Below are 18,449 nucleotides of genomic sequence, written 5' to 3'. Positions count from 1 at the left end.
TGGAAAAGATAAGCCCTTGGCCACACATCAACCAACATGACAGCTCTGACCATCCTACTGTGTTTATGAATGGTGACAGAACTAAAGAAAACCCTGACCACACATCACCACCATGACAACTCTGACCACCACAATGTCCTGAAATAAAGAATGATCAAAGAACCATTACACCTTAACTTCTACATCACCATTGTGACAACTCTGACCACACTTCTGTCCTGAAATAAAGAATGGTCAAAGAACCATAAACCCTGACCACACATCACCATCATGACAACCCTGACCACCTTGCTGTCCTGAAATAATGAATAGTAAAAGGACACTTTTAATAATCGTGTTGCAAAACACACACCAAATTCAAACAGCAGCAAATCATGCTATCATATACCCTACAATCTGGTAACAAATAGCCAACACTGTTAACATGTCCAATCAGGGACAAGTGACAGCGTCTGTTCAAAGCAGACCCCAACTCAAATTTGTACGAGTGGACAACCCTTTTCTAGAAGGTAAAAATTTACCTTTTTTGGGGGGCACGGGATTAGTCTTTAAAAAAAAGGGCCCCTCACTTGATAGGGGGGCCGCAGTGATCAAGACAAAATGGAAGCGCAGAACCTCCCTATATACAAACGCATTGGATCACACGGGACTTCTGGCTAGTCCTTCTGCACATGCCTGAGAGAAGGAGCTTTTTCTTCAATGCATGCCCAGTGTGATTGGCACTCTTTTTTCCCATCTATGTCACCTGATCTCGCACCTGTGCAGTGCAAGATCGGGTGATGTATGAAGAAGGGAATAGAAGATGTCAGTGTGATTGGCACTCTTTTTTCCCATCTATGTCACCTGATCTCGCACCTGTGCAGTGCAAGATCGGGTGATGTATGAAGAAGGGAATAGAAGATGTGCGCGCCCAGCGCTTCTTCAGCGCCTGGACAAAGGAGAATACCAGGACGACATGGGACCCTATCCACGACTTTCAGAGGGGTCGACAGATCTACAAAGGTAAAGGTGAGGGCTTTTTTTCTGTTTACTTCCGCTTTAAGGATCCAGAACTTCATCCTTACCGCTCCTGATGTGATTTCCTGCCACTCATTCCTCCATCACCAATTCCTTGGGGTTAGAGAGCCAACATTGCCTACTCTGTTATATGACTGCATTATCAGAAAAAGACATATCACCCATGGAAGCACGGGGTTTTTTGCACTGGTGACCATGATAGGAGTGGTACAGAAGCACTGGAGAGGAAAGTATAAAAGGGTCAGCTTTAAAATCTGTAAACACTGAGACAGGGTCTCTTTATTCACATATAATAAATCACATAGCAGATCACCAATGGCCATGCTCTAATCCTTGTTTCTGCAATGATTACGTAGTTTTTGACCAATTTTTGAAAACCTTAGAACATGCCAAATGTAATTGATCAATGTGTCGAATCACAGACAGATGTTCTGTCATTTAGAATACCCCACCCCCATTACTTACAATTGTTTTCCTTTCTCTCAGATCACCAAGGCAGATGGGGCAAATGATCCAGATAAAAAAAAAAAAAAAAATCAAAGAACTTCTCATTGTCTTCAGATTGACACTAATCTCAAACAGTGGCGAATTGTTGTCTGTTGTGTAGGAAATGTGCCTTCTGTGTAACTCTCCGTCTGCACAACAGGCAAGCATCACAGCGGGTGTAAAGACATACAAGCCTGAATATTCCATAAATGACCTTGTTTCTTGTCTTTTATGAGCCACTTCAAAGAACGCCTTAATGCGATTGGAAAAAAAGATGAACATTCCGAGCCATGTAATGTAATATGGATTACTGGCAGAACGTGTCCCAGGCGTCCATGATAAACACACGACTTCTTGTATAAAGAATCCATATTTTGTGGGATTATTATTGCAGTGTTAGTAAATCACTCTGACTGGGGAAATGCTTTCAAGAGAGATTCTTGACAATTTTGTACCATGTACACAGGGCAAGGCGACAAAGCTACCAATACAGAAAGGTAGAAAACATGACGAGCCGCCACTTTGATAGTAGGGCTGCATACATAGGTGCAATTTTTGTAGTTGAAAACAATATTTCATAATCGTTTCCAGCAATGGAGAGTGACAAATGATGAGAGGAACGGAGAACGGGCGAGCAGCACCCCATTGGGCTCTCCCTGACTTTTATTGTGGTTCACCATGGTCATTCATGGATCCGTCCTGATGGATCTATGAACGATGTCGGGTGACCACTGTACACGCCAAATTCTCACACTGTGCTGGAAGTTACAATAATGCTGCCTGAGAATGTCAAACTTCTTGTAATAAAGAAGATACAGATTGGAAATATATTTATATAATATTTGTTGCCGGTACATTTTATAATTGCTGTAAAATCTGTCTCTGTCTCTGCATTCACCAGCAGCCTCCCAGACTTCCCAGAAAAAAAAACTTCTAAAGTCGGCACAAATCTCTGTAGTCTATTTCCTTTCAGGTGTCTCCTCTCACATACATTAGCAGTGGAGTCTGCAAGAATCTGGATAACATCAAATGTACTAATATATGTCAGGACAGTCTAGTGATAAGTCAGCTAATGGAAATGGAGATGTTCTCTGCAAGAAATCACTCGGGAACCTGTCTGGGTCTCTGGAGCCATGGATGCAATTCCTAACTGTAATAAGTGTAATCTAAATTCCAACTGCTTCTACATTGGATGGGTTTTAATTTGTGTATAACACATTTAAAGCTAAATTCCAATCAGAGTAATGCATAGACAGGTAAATGCAGCAAGGTCACCACTTTCTTTCTGCCTGAAAGTGACCACACTGCTACATCCATTGCTATGGATAGGCCTGTATAAAACAGAGGAGTACTGTCCGTTCAGTTTATGTTTACTCAATATAAAATAATGTATAAAGTCAAATATTCTCAGTTTTTGGATAGATAGGGGAATGAGTTAAAATGCAGTCAATAGGACCCTGTGTTACCGGTGTAAAGTTTTGGCTTTACTATCAAAAATCTCTTCATGTCACCAGAACAAATAAAGCTGTGAAGACGCAATGCTTATTGCCCCACTGTCATACCTTGGATGCTTATCACTTGCACATCTTTCTTATTATCATATCCCCTGTACTTCTCTCATCCACATACTCTATGCCAGGGGCTGCCATAGGGGGATGCAAAGTGTGCCACTGCCTGAAGTCCCTGGATTCTCCTCAGTCAACAAGAACACCATTGGGGCACTTAAGCTAGTTTTGCACAGGGGTCTACTATTGTCTACATCCACCACTTCTCCATGTAATAATATCCTATGCACTCCACATCCACACATATATTGCCCGTTTTATACTTCTCTACATACTGCCTATTGAATATTACCCTCCCAACTCTTCATCTGCACATACTATCTGCCCATATACCCAAATTCCCTGCCAATAAACCCTCCACAATCGTCTTCTGCACATGCTACCTGCCATTATGCCCTCCACCTCACAATCTGCCCACTCTACACTCATCTCATGCACATATTATCTGTTGCTATACCCTCTAAACCAGGCATGTCCAAAGCCTGGCCCAGGGGCCAATTGTGGCACGTGTTCAGATTTGCACCGGGCGCAGCCTCTGTTATAAAATCATTATTATGCGGCCCGCCAGCACTGTTGACCACAGTATAAAATACACACATACAAAAAACCTATCCTATTTTATATTTCATTCAAGTTGATCAACCAACTTGCAGTTATCAGCACACTATTTGGCGGGCATGATCGGTGGACAGGAGTCCCCATGTGTGCACAGGGAATCTCCTATGTTATAGTGGGCGTGTGCTGCACAGACCATGCCCACTCTGATTCCAAGAACGAGCTCTGCACAGGGGCCGCAGTGACACCGGACTCTGCACAGAGAATTCCTCACGTCACCCTGGTCTGCGTGTGCTGTGCGGGACCCGCGCAGACCACGCCCACACTAACCCTGAGTAAGTATTGAATGGTCGGCCCCCACACATTTTCACCTCACCAAATCTGGCCCTCTTTGCAAAAAGTTTGTACATCCCTGCCCTAAACCCCTTTTCGGACAATACTATACGACATTACAATCTCCTAAATCCTCTTTTCAATACCTTGCCTGTAGTCGTAGCCTCCATACTCATGCAGTCTCATGCTCCCTACTCTCCCATCTTCTGCACATTTTACTCACTTTACCAATTCTTCATCATTCTTTGCGGGATCTCCGCAATTCTAAAATATTCACACTTTTAGTAGTCTACTTTAAGGTACCTAGAGGAACCTTCTCCTAAACTGGCCACTTACAGTCACTTTTAGATGTCTGTAATCCTTCATGAAGAAGAATAAACTGACCAAAACTTTCCCAGCCAATAAATATCCCCCTCACACACACACCTCTACATAGCAACATCTATGCATGTCCACCTGGCCGGTGCCAATATGTAGGTACCTTTGGACTATGACATAATATGTCAGCACTATATAAATACAAGTTAATATTAGTCATTTAAAATTGGTGTAAGGCAGAGATAATCTGTGGGTCTCTTTACTCCTCTTCAAAGCCCAATAAAGGAAGAGATGATTAATAAAACCAAGCAGTAATCACAGCACTGATTTGTCAAATGACAGACCCTGCCGACATAATGTGATTTACCGCATGATGATTTAATAAACCGCCAAGGAGAACTGAATTATTTTCAATCTATTCTTTCCGTCTAAGATGTACACTGATGACAATAAGTGACGTCTATAATTTGCTGAATTCTCCAGAGGGAGAAGTCACATAAAAAGACAAGTAAAGTGGAACTTCGAGCATCTGTTGATGTGAGCCAAGAAATGGCAAAGCAAAATCCAGAAAGTAGGCTCAATTTTCCCTGGAGGGGGTCTTCAGATATTAGCTAAGAGCCTTGCTAGAGATAATAAACAATAAGTAGTAAAAGTGCTAAAAATATATCTGCGGGAGCTAGTCACATCCCAGCCATATGATCATAATTTTAGAAAATGTGGTGGATCAGCCTGCAGAATGGATGCTTATCTGCTTTAGCAATTTTGTCCAGCATTGTTGCACAAACTTCTGATGGATACTACAAGCTGTCGTTATTAAGTGGACATAGCTCAAAAAGTAGGGATCTGCCATCTTAAATAGAATATATAGAACAGTGCTGCTCCTTATTCTCCTTGATGGAGGGGAACTTGTGTCTAACAACTTGTAGTGCAAGGAACTCCCTACCTCTATTTTTTATTACATTGATCTGCCACTAATCACTAGATCACCAATCATTAAAAGGAGATGCTCATCTACGATCTACTAAGGCACACAGTGCAGAACATGACAGGGTAAGACATTATTGAGGAATCGATGGGCTAAAGGAAGCCTATAGAGCAGTCATTTTTAATCCGGGTTATGTATTACTTCAGGGCTCCTCCAGCTAGGGGTACCTCAAACTTCTATTTGATGATGCCCGCATAGTATTGGAGTCAACACCACCCTAAAGAGCTAGCTTGTGGTAGAGTTGCAGGTTTTTGATTGTTTAAAAAAAGTGTTATTCTAGTCAACACTGTAGAGAGGTAATCTTTCCACTGGCCTCTAATTTATGAGGCTTTTTCCCATTGACCCCCAATAAAATGGTTTAGGTAGGGTTCCCTGAGACCTGAAAATTTTTGTATAGGTTTCTCAGGGTTAAAAGGAATGAAAAAGGCTGCTAAAGATCAAACTAGCAAGTCTTTTTGTTCTCTTTTTTTTTTTAGACCACAGCTTCCACAGTTCATGTCCTCTTTAACCTGTAGCATATATCAAAGAAGTAAAAACAAGTAAAGGAAATCTAAAGTCACAGTCCTCACAATAATCAAGCAAGAAGCACACAATTATATTTGAGTAATATATTTTATTAAAAAATGTTCTTGCTTCTATGCAATCAATCCATATACATGCTGCTGGTAGTTTTCTGGCTGCACACTAGAAGGCTGTAGAGCTTTTACAAAGTAAGCTTCCTTGGTTCCTTGCATTGCGTATCATGGATGTAGGTTTTTACACTTGTGGTCTCGGCTCTCTACAGAACAATGGGGTGGCTACAAATGAAGACATTCTAAATGGAGCATGCAATGTAGCCATAGGCATTAAGGATGTACACTTCTCAAGAAAGGGTATAAGTATTTTAGAGGAACGTTTTGAACACTTTTTAGGAACAACATAGTTTAGATATAAAACAATTTTAAATGTCTTTATTCTATTATTCTGCCTGTCCACCTCAGACTTAGAAGCAGCTACTACTGCAATAGATAACATAATAATTGACCCCAATCTTCAATGTCATTTAAACACAGCTTAGAAATCCACGTTTCAGAATGTACTCGTGCTACAAGCGGTATTTCAGATACTAGTCCACACTAATTATCTTTTCATGCTGTGTTATCTCTTCAAGTTGGATGGTACCAGATCAATATCTACCGAAACAGAGGGCCCTGAATGTGAAGTAAAGCAGTTTAGACTCAGTGCTGGCATGTGAGAGATAGACAGTGCCCAAGGCAACTTTCCAAAGAAAAACAATCATGGAAGAAATAATAAAACAGCGACGTCCTCAGAAAAACAGAAGAATGTGGAGTAATGATTAGAAAGTCCTGACATTACAAACAAACCATGGCAGGAGGAAATCAGCAATAGCTATGGGAATGTACACAGCCAGGTGGCTGACCCCAGGGACAGTAATGGAAAAGTTTACACAATACATTACAGTATTTTCTTACATCATATGACCGATCCAAGCGTCTCCAGAGATAATTTAGTAATAAATGTGGTTAAAAAGCAACTTTAAAATACAATTGTTCAACAGGTTAATAAGCCTACTCCAGCCTACTACTAAAATTTACAGAATAAATTTATTTTTCAGTGTGCATTTTGAGTTAACTATGTACACATTAGATGATTCCGAAAAAAGACCCAAAAAGTCGAGCTTGTTTTGGGCGAGAATCTGACATTTGTACAGAGGTCTCCTGATGTCAATCATGGATCCGTCCTGAACAACTGAAGGTGAACAACTGCAATACAAATGAAGGGAGGAGAGTGCACCTTAAAGCCGCTCACTCATTCTTCCCCCTCCCAACGTCGTTCGTGGATCAGTATGCTGTCTTGGTGTTAAAGTGCTTGTGTGATCACCACTGGATCACTGTTACTCAAAGTATGTTCTTTCAAATGGACCTTAATACTCACAGGTGTTGGTGAGTTTTGCCTTAATGTCAATGACTGATGAAGGATCCAGTTATCACTATAGCACCCAATGCTGCCATCTTAGCTGCCAATTTTCGGGTCCATGGTGATCCTCTTAAGACCCTGGAGGGAATTACATTTACACCCTGGTATCTGGCTCTATACTGGAAGGGACATGCACCATGCAGTGTTGGAAAAAGCAAAAAGCCACCAGGAGCCAGGGAATGTTTTTTTTGGTAAATGAGACTTTGCATGTGTCTGTGCATCTGTCAAAAACCCCCTACCTCCTGGTGTCCACTTTAACAGATTAAACTCTATGTTCACCATTTCAGTTGCCACCATTATGTGATTTCCCCCACAGAAAACTATGAGCTTGCAGAAATAGGTATTCTATACAACCACAACTGTGCAAATCCTACTGCTGCCAGGGTAGAAGTAAACCAACAGCATTTCAATATAAGGGCTAATGGAAAAGTGAGCATATACATTTACAGATAGTACCTTCACGATGATACCATCACCTGTACACCCTCTTCTGTATCATGACTGGAACCCACTGTTGGACAGCCAATTAAAAAGTGTTCATGTCATACAGACAATGACATGAAGAGACCATTTACAGCAAACATAGTGCAGGAAAAGAACTGGGGCTTGGGTGTCATGTAACAATGGATTTAGTTTTATTTTATGCCAGCAATTTGTTAAACTAAGATGGGAGGTAAGTTGTTATATAGATGGAGATTAGCAAAACAAATCAAAAGGTTCTAATACTTATATTACCCTTAGGCTACGTACACGCGTCAGACGATTCTCATCCGATAATCACCTCAGGGCTGATATCGGACGAGAATCTGGCGCGTGTACAGCCCAATGACTCTCCTGGTAGATCCATGGACGAGGAACAATGAAGGTGAAGGAGAGAGAGCACAGCATGGTGCACTCCATTGCTCTCCCCCCTCCATAGAGCAGAATGGTGCTTCATGCATAGTGCAGTCGTTTGTCATTGGAAAGGAACAATTATTGCATGTGTGTACATAGCCAAAGTCGTTGTTTAGCTTACACCATGAGGAGCTATTTTTTCCAACTGTGTGGAAACTGATCACTGATGGTGATTTATGTTTTGCAAGATACTAAAGATTGCATGCTTGCTCCTTGGCAAACTATATTTATAGCAGTCCAGTGTCCTCCCCAGTCCCTTTTAGCTGGGTGCACCACCCTGCACTTTTCAGTAATCACCTGGATGTTTTTGGGAGAGTATTGGAAAGTTGGATCACAATACAAAGGCCACCACCTGCCTACAGCCAACCAAGCCTAAACAAATTCTGGGAAGAGTACTGCATCATATGGTCAGGCTATCAATTTTTGACAAAAGATTGGCTTTAAAAAAATGTACTCTATTCTAACTTTTAAAATGATAAATCTTGCCTAAAAACAACATTGCATCCACTACATGATATAAACCAATGCCAATTTATTGTCCAATGACTGACCCAATGGTAAGGACATGGTCAGGAGAATGTGAAAAGTAATAAGGCCCCTGAGTAGAAACCCTGGAAGGTGGCAATAGTTTAAAACAGAGCAAAGGTACACTTCAATAAATAAAAATTAAATCAAGTATGAAGACAAAGTCATGGTATCAATGATTTCTATTTTCCGGAATAGAAAGATCTGTTTTTACTTTGCCTCCGGCAGCCACTGAATCATATTCAGCAGCTACTCAAGGGCACACACACAACACTGGCATGACCTGCAAGAAGCTATTAGCACACTGGTCTGCCCGGTAAAGCAGCAAAGTCTGCCAACACACCACTCCAATGGATAAATCACATCCAGACAGTCAAACAATAACAACGTCTGATCGCAGCATAATTGTTATCATAAAATTTGCTTAAGAAAACAATGGAAACGCCGGCTTTCAATACGGAACCCTCCCTGCTGTGCCCTGTCAGATCCCAAATATCAGCAGATCAGTTAATGAGCCCACTGTTTATTTATTTATAAATGGAACTTTGGCAAAATCCAGAAGAACCGGGTCTAATCTCCTACATCCTGGAATCTTTAATATGGGTAGCTATTGAATACTGCGCCAGTTTAAAGAAATTGCCAACTGCTAAAAAAAAAAAATGAAATATAAAACCAAAGTCTGTTTCAGTGTATGAATGTTATTTAGTGTTTTACAGATCATCATCATATCATGGACAAACCACTGAATGTAAGAGGTTGTAAATGTGTGGCATTTGAATGAACGAATGTTAAATTGTACTTTTTTTCGTATTAAAGCTGAACTTTAGGCAAACTCCAAATAAGGTTTACCCCATCCACCTTTAGGTAATTACCCCAACAACATTTATTTAAAAAATACTAAAACGGGCCAATCCATGATGCACATACTTTTTTATTTTCTTCTGAAATGCACAGACGGTCCTTCTTTTGGTAACTAAGTTATGCCTGGTGAGCTGGACACTTCAAACTGGTTAAAGGTCCTCACAGGTCCGAAAAGCCAACAACAGCTTGAGGCTATAATAGGCACAGGCTACAGGGGTGAATCACCAGTAAATGTCATAGAAAGAAGCCCTACTGTGGATCATTTAGGGATATATTAAAGGTTAAAAAAGCTGGATGATTATTAAAGCATTGTGTATCTGGAAGACCTGCTATAGTTCCTTTTACCTTTTAAATTTTTTTTTTCCATTTCCAACCTGAATATCAGTGCTCCTGATCTTGTGAAATCTTTTTGCAGTCACTACCTGTCATGTGAGGTGTACTCCCCAGCGATGGCAGAAAGCCATTTTTCAGCTGGGTCTCCTGATAGTAACAACAGTGAAGTATGCTTGTGCAATGTACGTTGGCATGGCCGCTTGTAAACTCCATTGGGAAAGAATGTAACATGGAGCCAACACAGGGTAACAATTCAGGGGCAGAGCACTGTGATCCCAAAACAAGCAGTGCCTGAAGACAGGCCATCATGACAGGATCAGCAGGGAATATTTTATCATATAAAATGAAACTTAAAATTATATTACAAAATTCATTTTTAGTTTGCATCTATATAAAGGGGAGTTAACTAGGACTTTTTAGAGATAACAAGCGATTAAAAAGAAAAAGAAATACTAATTTATATATACACACATATACATACACACACACAATGCTCAACCCAGATATTTTTTTTAAGCTGGGATGGAAGAAATTGTAGGCGAGTTGCAGCTTCTGTATTGTGACTCATCAGTAACAACCCAAACACAGCCGGGCGGTTACTGAAAAGTGCCGGGTTGTTCACCTGGCTGAAAGGGGCTAGGGAGAATGCATCTTCTTTAAAGCACTACAGACACCAACATAATCCCCTATGGGACTATTGGACTTTACCAGAAGGCACCAAGGGACCATGGAAAAAGCAAGGTGTTAGGCAAGTAAAAGTAAATTTTATGGTCACCCAGACCTAAACATCTAACCCTCGTAAGCAGGGGCATTTTTTTTTCTAGAGTTCAGCTTTAAAGCGTACCCTATCTCGTGCCTATGCAGTGCAATATCAGGTGATGTAAGAATCCAGAAGAAAAAGAAAGAAGATAGTGATGCCCAGGGGTTCCTCTGTGCCGGGATGAAGACAGAATCCAGGACCGGGTGGAAGCCAGATATGGATGGATTAAGGGCTCTGCACAAGGAAAGGTAAGTGCCTTTTTTTTATAAATAAAAAAAACCTTATTATTGTGGTAAAATGGCTTTGTGCATTTAGCATTAGGACTGACTGATCTTTGATTTTTAGTTTCCCAATAATTTTGATTTCTCATTTTGAAGCCCCGTGCAGTAATAATTATCAGAACAAAGGTGGAAGTCAGCCCCTGCAGTTGGAAGGTCATCGGCTGTCTTTGGCGTCTTTGAAATACAAAACAAGTCCAGCCTCCGGTACACTTATCAATCCATCACCCGCTGGTTCCAGGTGCATTCCCTCATTCCAGCCGGAGATATAGAAGGACTCAAGGACAAATCACACAGCCATGGAATGAATTTTCTCTGGGAGTTTTAAACAATATTTCCTGCCCAAGAATTAACATCTGACAAGGAACAAGTCACAAAAATGTAACAACAACACAGAGGACAGTGCAAAAAAATGCATCATCCCGAGTATACAAAGCTGAGAGAGGTGCACACTGGGCACTCTTCTCATATATGCCACAGATACATTATTTATACACATGGAAACAGCACATAGGAAATGGAATCAGAAAACAAATTTAATTATTAAACATAAAATAGCAGATGCTTCTCCAGCTCTTTTAGCAAACTATTTTTTGTATGTGCAGGGCATAACAACAGGTTCTCTTTAGTGGCAACAAATGCTCACTTTTCCTTTGCTGCCTTGCCGCTGAAGAAGTGGCAGTGCCATTGAGTAATAATTAGAAACAGATAATCAAAAGCGCCAGATTTTGAGCCATATTTCCCCGGCGTTCCACTGCCCCTTTCTGTGATGGTCACTTTTATTTAATGGTGAATGGACAGCATCCACATATATAGCAAGCAACATGGGCACTGCTAAGTGGACCCGACCCTATTAAGTAAACCAACGACTTCCCCCACCTCCTAGATTGTAAGCTGCAGGGTCCTCCCCTCCTCCTGTGTCACTGTCTGTCATTTGCAACCCCTATTTATTGTACAGCGCTGCGTAAATTTGTTGGGCCTATATAAATCCTGTTTAATAAAACAATAAAAAAAGAAGCCCTTGTGTGTCATATTGACAGTGGTTTAGGTAAGTATTTTGGGCTTTCTGTTAGATTTCTAACAAATAATGATAATGATTAGCCAGAGCTGGGTGCAGTAGGTGGTTTGGGTTTGTTATATATACCCCCTGAAAGATCAAATCTGTTTGATAAGTGCAAAAATGTAACTGTAATCTGCCAACGGCTATCAGTCAGTATTATTCAATTTTCAATTATTCAATTATTAGTATTATTTCAAGTCACTTTTGTAAACTACAGAACAGATCACCTCTATGGTAGATAAATGAGTGGAAAAGGAGGACTGTTCTTCAGGTCTGAAGCTGCGTACACACTTGCAATTTTTGTCGTTGGAAAGGATCTTTCACGATCCTTTCCAACGACAAGGTGCTGCAAGATGCATGAACGATGCTGTACATACAGCACCGTTCATGCTCTATGGAGAGGGGAGGGGGAGAGCGACGGAGCGGCACCCTGCTGCGCGCTCTCCCCTTCCCTTTCATTACGATCGGCTGTCGTCCATCGTCTGTGGATCCGGCAGGAAGATTTTCGCCCGATAATTGGCCGATGCCGATTATCGGGCGATAAAAATCTGACGTGTGTACGTAGCTTAAGACTTCTTGTCCTAGGATAGCTCCTCCTTCATACACTATGGTAAGAGAATACTCCAGATGGAAATAAAGGGGAAAAATCCAGTAAATAGAAAACTAATGCAGCCACCAAGTCTAAGATGCTATAAATTTTTGCTCTTGGGTTTAGATACACTATACATCCCACAGGGTACACTATCTACATTGATGTTCTTTCCATGATCTTATGGGTATTCTCAAGGTTCTGTGATTTTCTCTAAAAACCCAAAAATATACTCGCAGCTTGGCTGACACCTTAGGAAAATCAGCCCTGCACAATAAGACAGTATTGATTACAAGCTCCATGCTGGGAAGGAGATGAACGTATGACTGCATGCAGTATGTAACACTCTGTAAAGGAGGGAAACAAGGGAAATAGTATAATGGTAAATCTGGCAGCCAAAAGCCTGCTGCATGTGATGCTCCTGTGCTGCCACCCATGGCATTGATATTTATTATTATAATTACACAGTATTTATATAGTGCCATCATATTAAGCAGCGCTGTACAAAGCCCATTGTCATGTCACTAGCTGTCCCTCAAAGGAGCTCACAATCTAATGTCCCTACCATAGTCATATGTCTTTATTAAAGTCTAAGGTCAGTTTTGGGGGTAAAACCATTAACCTAACTGCATGTTTTTGGAATGACATTCTCCATGCCCTTTGTGTATTTGGTAAGGTGGTTTTAAAGAAGAACTCCTTACCAAACTTTCCACAAGGCATCAAGCTGATTCAGGCATCATCTATACTAAAGGGTAATCCAGGGGTTTAAGTAGACCTAGACTTATTTATTGAAATCCTAAAAAAGCTATGAAAATTAGCAATTCTAAATATGCAGCTCTCATTAATAGAATACCTGGTGAGTACACAGGGTGACAACTATGTCACAAGTGTGCAGGTTATCTGCAGCAATGCCATACCGGGTTTCCAGTCTTATATAATGATTAATGGATGCCACTGAAACAAATGTAATATAGATAGGAAGTGACTGAACGAGGCTGCAGGATAAGCAATGGCATCTGCCGATGATCTAAAGTGTTTCAGCAAACCCACTATGATCCGGAGTCTCCACACAAATGGGAAGTAAAGTTATAAAACGTGTGGTATATTACTGGGGATTGCTCATGGCAACGGGATGCTTACGGGCAGATAATAGGCAGCAGACTCCAAAAGTCCAAAATAACAGCAGTATTTATTTCTTTAGTCAAGTGTTACAGCACACTCTACAAATTTACAACAAAATAATAAACAGTAGCCCGGCTGGGCATCTGGCTACCTCACTGCAAGCCCCCTCTTTCGAACATACTCTATATCACCTTTGTTCACTCACAGTTTAAGTCTTGTTTGCCCACTGGCTTTCCTGGAGCTCTGTCCCCTTTTCCTGCAGCCTGGAACAGACTCTGGCTCCCTTCTCAGCCTGGAACCCTCTGGCTGCCTTCTCAGCCTGGAACCCTCTGGCTGCCTTCTCAGCCTGGAACCCTCTGGCTGCCTTCTCAGCCTGGAACCCTCTGGCTGCCTTCTCATCACACTCCAGCCTCTGACTGATCACACTCCCCCCTTGCACCTGAGTACAGGTGAATATAAGCCAAATCAGGATTGGGTTGGGCTATGGAACCAACCCTTTCACTGCCTTGGCCGGCTCCAGGGCCCTATAGAACTTGGTTTCTTTTCTAGGAAACCTAACCAAACCTAATAATTCTCTCTTTACCTGGAACATTTAACACTTCCCCTGCATTTCTTAGGGACACATTGTCACAAAGGTAAAGTTAGAATTATATTTACCTTACCCCCATCTTCCGCAGTGCCTAGGTGAGGATAAAATAATCGCCAATCACCAGTCCTGTGTTACACAGGCCAAATACAGCAGGAATAGAATATAGAATAAAATTACTTTATACTGCATGTAAAGGCAAGCTTTCAGTTTAGAAGAATGGGGAAGAGTTGGAGTATCTGTCAAGTTTTTATTGCTGTGCCCAATCAAAATCAAAAAAATTCAGCTCAGTCACTCAATTTACCCCCTGGCCAATATATATATTGCAGGTTGCATACAGATGTACAATCACTGGCAGTGCCCATTATATGCCATCACTGTGACCTCACATATTCTATTCTCATTCTCAGCACCGATCTGCAGTCAGGTTTATTATAACTGCAGCACGAGTCTGAATGGGAAGGTCATTGGAAGTCATCATCACCAGCGAAAAAGACAACGTTACTTATACAGCCTATAGGACACAGCCAATCAATGGAGGACTAAGCTAATATCCTGCAAATGACAACCCACCTATCATGCATAAGGTTCCAAATATTATCTGAAATAAGAACTGACTGTGTTAAGATTTCTCATTTCATTGTCAGCTCAACCTAAAGGAAGAAAATTAAAATAGAATTAGCCCCAATGGGCAACACAGACAGGACAACTTTCCCACCCCTGTGCAGGGTCTATTATTAGGCCATTTGGTGAAAGTTGCTGTTTGACTGATGAAATCTTGTTCGTGTAGACAACACCGATGAAAAGAAATCAATAAAAGATTACTATAGATAGAACACCATAGTAATCATAGATTTTAAAAAAAATTACACATAAACTGGACAATTCTTCGCGAGAAATGACAAGGAAGAAGCTATATATCTGTGTGTGATAAATTCATCAACAAGATTCATGTTCTTCTTCATAATCTTCATCATCACAAAACTTATACAACAAGGTTAAGAACAGAAGAAGCATAAACCCATCTCAGCCAATCAAAGTTCACTTTCCCTTGTTCTATGCTCATCTAAAACATCTGATTGGTTGTCATGTCATCCCCCATATCCCTGCACAGCGTTATTAAATAAAATCAATCTGTGTGACTGCAATCAGTGCAAAAACTCAATTACACCCCAGTCAGATGACATATGAATAAGGGAGCTGTACAGTGCTACTGCAGATGTGAGTGATATGGAAATGAATGCGCTATTCATGGAGGGAGAACACAAGGGAGACAGCAGAAGGCGGTCATAGAAAATGTATAATAAAGGGTGATAGACGTGTCATGTAGATTGTAAGAATAAAATGCCATGTGGGGGATGACAGCAAATCATTTTTGAAACTGCAGCATAATATGATGATTTATTAAAGAGTGTGCAAAATAAACAGAACCAGGGAACCCACACACAATCTACACGATATGCCAGGGTATCTCAGCCAGGGTTCCTCCAGAGGTTGCTGGGGGTTCCTTGAGCAATGAGCAGTTTGTACTTCTCAAGTCAGTTTAAAGTGGACCTGTCAACAAATTTTTACCATTATATAAAAGGATAGCTAACACATCAATATAGTGTATATGTGTGTTGCTTTTTTTTCTATCCATTCCATTTTTCTTTTCCATCCTTACCTGGTTAAGACTAAAGGGGAAACCCACAGCCTCCTGGGATATGACATGTCAGGCCTTGTGCTGCTCCTTCTGCGCATGCCTGAAATTGGGCATGCGTCATCTTAGAATGAAAAAAAAAGTGCTCATCTCACACATGCGCAGTAAGATCGTCATTTTTTTTAATGTATTTTCTGGAAGATACGTCAACCAAACTTGTGCCGGCGCAGTGCGAGATCGGGTGACATGAGCAGAACCCAGAAGAAGAAAAAAGATGGCCGTGCCCGCTGTTATGTCCGTCCTGAAATCAAGGAAGAAGCGCGGGTGGTGCAGGACCAACTGAACTCTGTGGAAAGATTGATGGGTTTTCACCAGTAAAGGAAAGTGAAATATTGTACAGCCCTCCATCCCTCTACAATACGATTGCAATTGGTCCGGCTCCGTCCCAGATTTTTTCTTCTTTCCAGCAAGATCAGGCATGAGCAGAAAGACAAGCCTGAAGCCTCATTGGATATGTGACATATGCATCCCATGAGCCTGAGGGTTTCCTAAAAAAGATAGGGGTCCATCCCGAAAAATTAAAAAAAAAAAAATTATATATATATATATATAGCCACCCATTTATATAATGTAGAAAATGTCATAATAGGTCCACTTTAAGTGCCACCAATAATCTTCCTGGATATCTGTAAGGGTGACATTCTTCCCACTGACCATCACACTAATGTACTGTGAGCTGTGGGTATATTAACCCCCTGAGAGGTAATCCCAAGTGTGGCTCGGGGCAAAAAAAACATGCTGAAAGTGGTAACCCTGAGCCACAATTGGGGGAGCTAAAAACATAAAAACTAAACACTTACCTGCTCCCATCGGCGTCCTCCAGTGTCCTGGCTGTCCATGCCCGTCCTCGGGCCACGTCCTCCTCCTCCGATCTGTCCCCTAGCGAATGAACTGACCTTCCCCGGGAGTTCCCTGTGCGTGCAGGAATTTCAAATTATTTTTTATCGGATTCAATACAAAATACCTGTATTGAATCCAATACAAAGTAAACATTATATATATATTTTTTATTTATTTATGCACCCTTGTTTTAAAAGATTTTTGTGTTTTATATTTAGAGTTTATTATTAATTTATTAAATATCTGACATTATTCGGTAAATTATGCCAAAGAATTACAGGCCTACGATGTAAAATAAATTAAAATGTACCGCTTTTATACATATAAATCCAGATAGAAATGAACGGCCCAGGATTTAATTATAGCAGGGTGCTGAAATTTATTATAAGGCTTCCGCCATGTTAAAGTTGAGAAAGGCTATTATATATATATATATATATATATATATATAATCCATGAGCCTAATTTATAAAGCAGTGAATCTGACATTCCCTTAAATCTTTCCTGGTGGGAATCATTTACTACCATTGAAACACACAGAGCTGGAAGATTCCCACGAGGGAATGTCAGATTCCCTGTTTTATTTTTATTCCCATGTGTCTTTTTATTGTGTCACATGTATATATTTTCATTCTATATATTTATATGAACCAAGCAGATAACTGATTGTTATATTTGGGGTATAGATGCACCTCCTAGATTGTAAGCTCTTCGGGGCAGGGTCTCCTCCTCCTGTGTCACTGTTTGTATCTGTCTGTCATTTAAACCCTATTTATTGTACAGCGCTGTGTAATATGTTGGCGCTATAAAAATCCTTATTGATTATAATAATAATACAGTCCTGGAATCATAATAAATGTCCTGAATATATGAAGCACACAAATCTACATGCACCTGTGAGCAAGCTGATAAAAGAAATAAACGTACAATATAATATAATATAAAAATAAATGTACAATCTAACATAATATAAATATAATATAGAGATACATGTACAATATAATTTAATACAGAGATACATGTACAGGTCCATGTGGAGACCCAGTAAGAATTGTCCGTGCACAGTAAACAATGCAAAGCTCCGGTAATGAGTAGGCGCAGTGTCTGCAGATACCGAGCCGGGGGTGACCCGTGCAGGGCTCAGATGACAATCTGCTGACACCCAGCAAACATGATCCTGCCCTGATCTCTCACCTCCATCCCCGGGGCCAGGAACCTGTCACCGCCTGGGGCGCCCCGCCTCCCACACACACACCCGGTAGGTGGGGACACGGCAACCTTTTAGCAAGCACTTACCGGAGCATTGAGGATACCGATCCGCGCGCAGCACAATCCCGGATCCCGCAGCGATAGAGTACGGAGGCGAGGGCGTGGCCAGAACACGCTGCGTCACTCCCTCTGCCTGATCTAGACACGCCCACCGCGCGCCATCACCGCCCACACTGGCTTTTCCTGCCTGGACACGCCCTCTTGCTCGGGATTCTCTTTCTCTGGATAGCCACGCCCTCTGCCAGACGGTGCGGTGACGTCACTAGTTGGCTCTCCTGGTCCCTCGTGGTGCACCTGTCGGTCGTGCCCGGGGCGTGTTTGGTGGAAGGGGGGGAGATAACAACAAGGCTGACTTTTTTCAGTGTGTGTGACCTATACAGCTGCACTCTAGGCAGAT

General features: G+C 41.3%; 1 protein-coding gene across 2 annotated transcripts in view; it reads right to left on the bottom strand.

Annotated features, from left to right (window-relative positions):
• MPP7 (MAGUK p55 scaffold protein 7) overlaps window positions 1–18,216 on the bottom strand; it is a 235,597-nt gene extending 217,381 nt beyond the window's left edge. The window contains exon 1 of one of the 2 annotated variants that reach the window (XM_072412676.1): window positions 18,080–18,216. The gene's annotated coding sequence lies outside the window, so the exon portion shown is untranslated. Of the gene's footprint in view, window positions 1–16,743; window positions 16,831–18,079 lie in introns of those variants that run through there. The other variant, XM_072412677.1, reaches the window with a different exon arrangement.
• Between the last annotated feature and the right edge of the window lie 233 nt (window positions 18,217–18,449).

Source organism: Pyxicephalus adspersus, chromosome 5 (genome assembly GCF_032062135.1).
Source record: "Pyxicephalus adspersus chromosome 5, UCB_Pads_2.0, whole genome shotgun sequence".
In the NCBI taxonomy this organism is placed as follows: Eukaryota; Metazoa; Chordata; class Amphibia; order Anura; family Pyxicephalidae; genus Pyxicephalus; species Pyxicephalus adspersus.
This window is presented reverse-complemented; position numbering and strand designations above follow the sequence as displayed.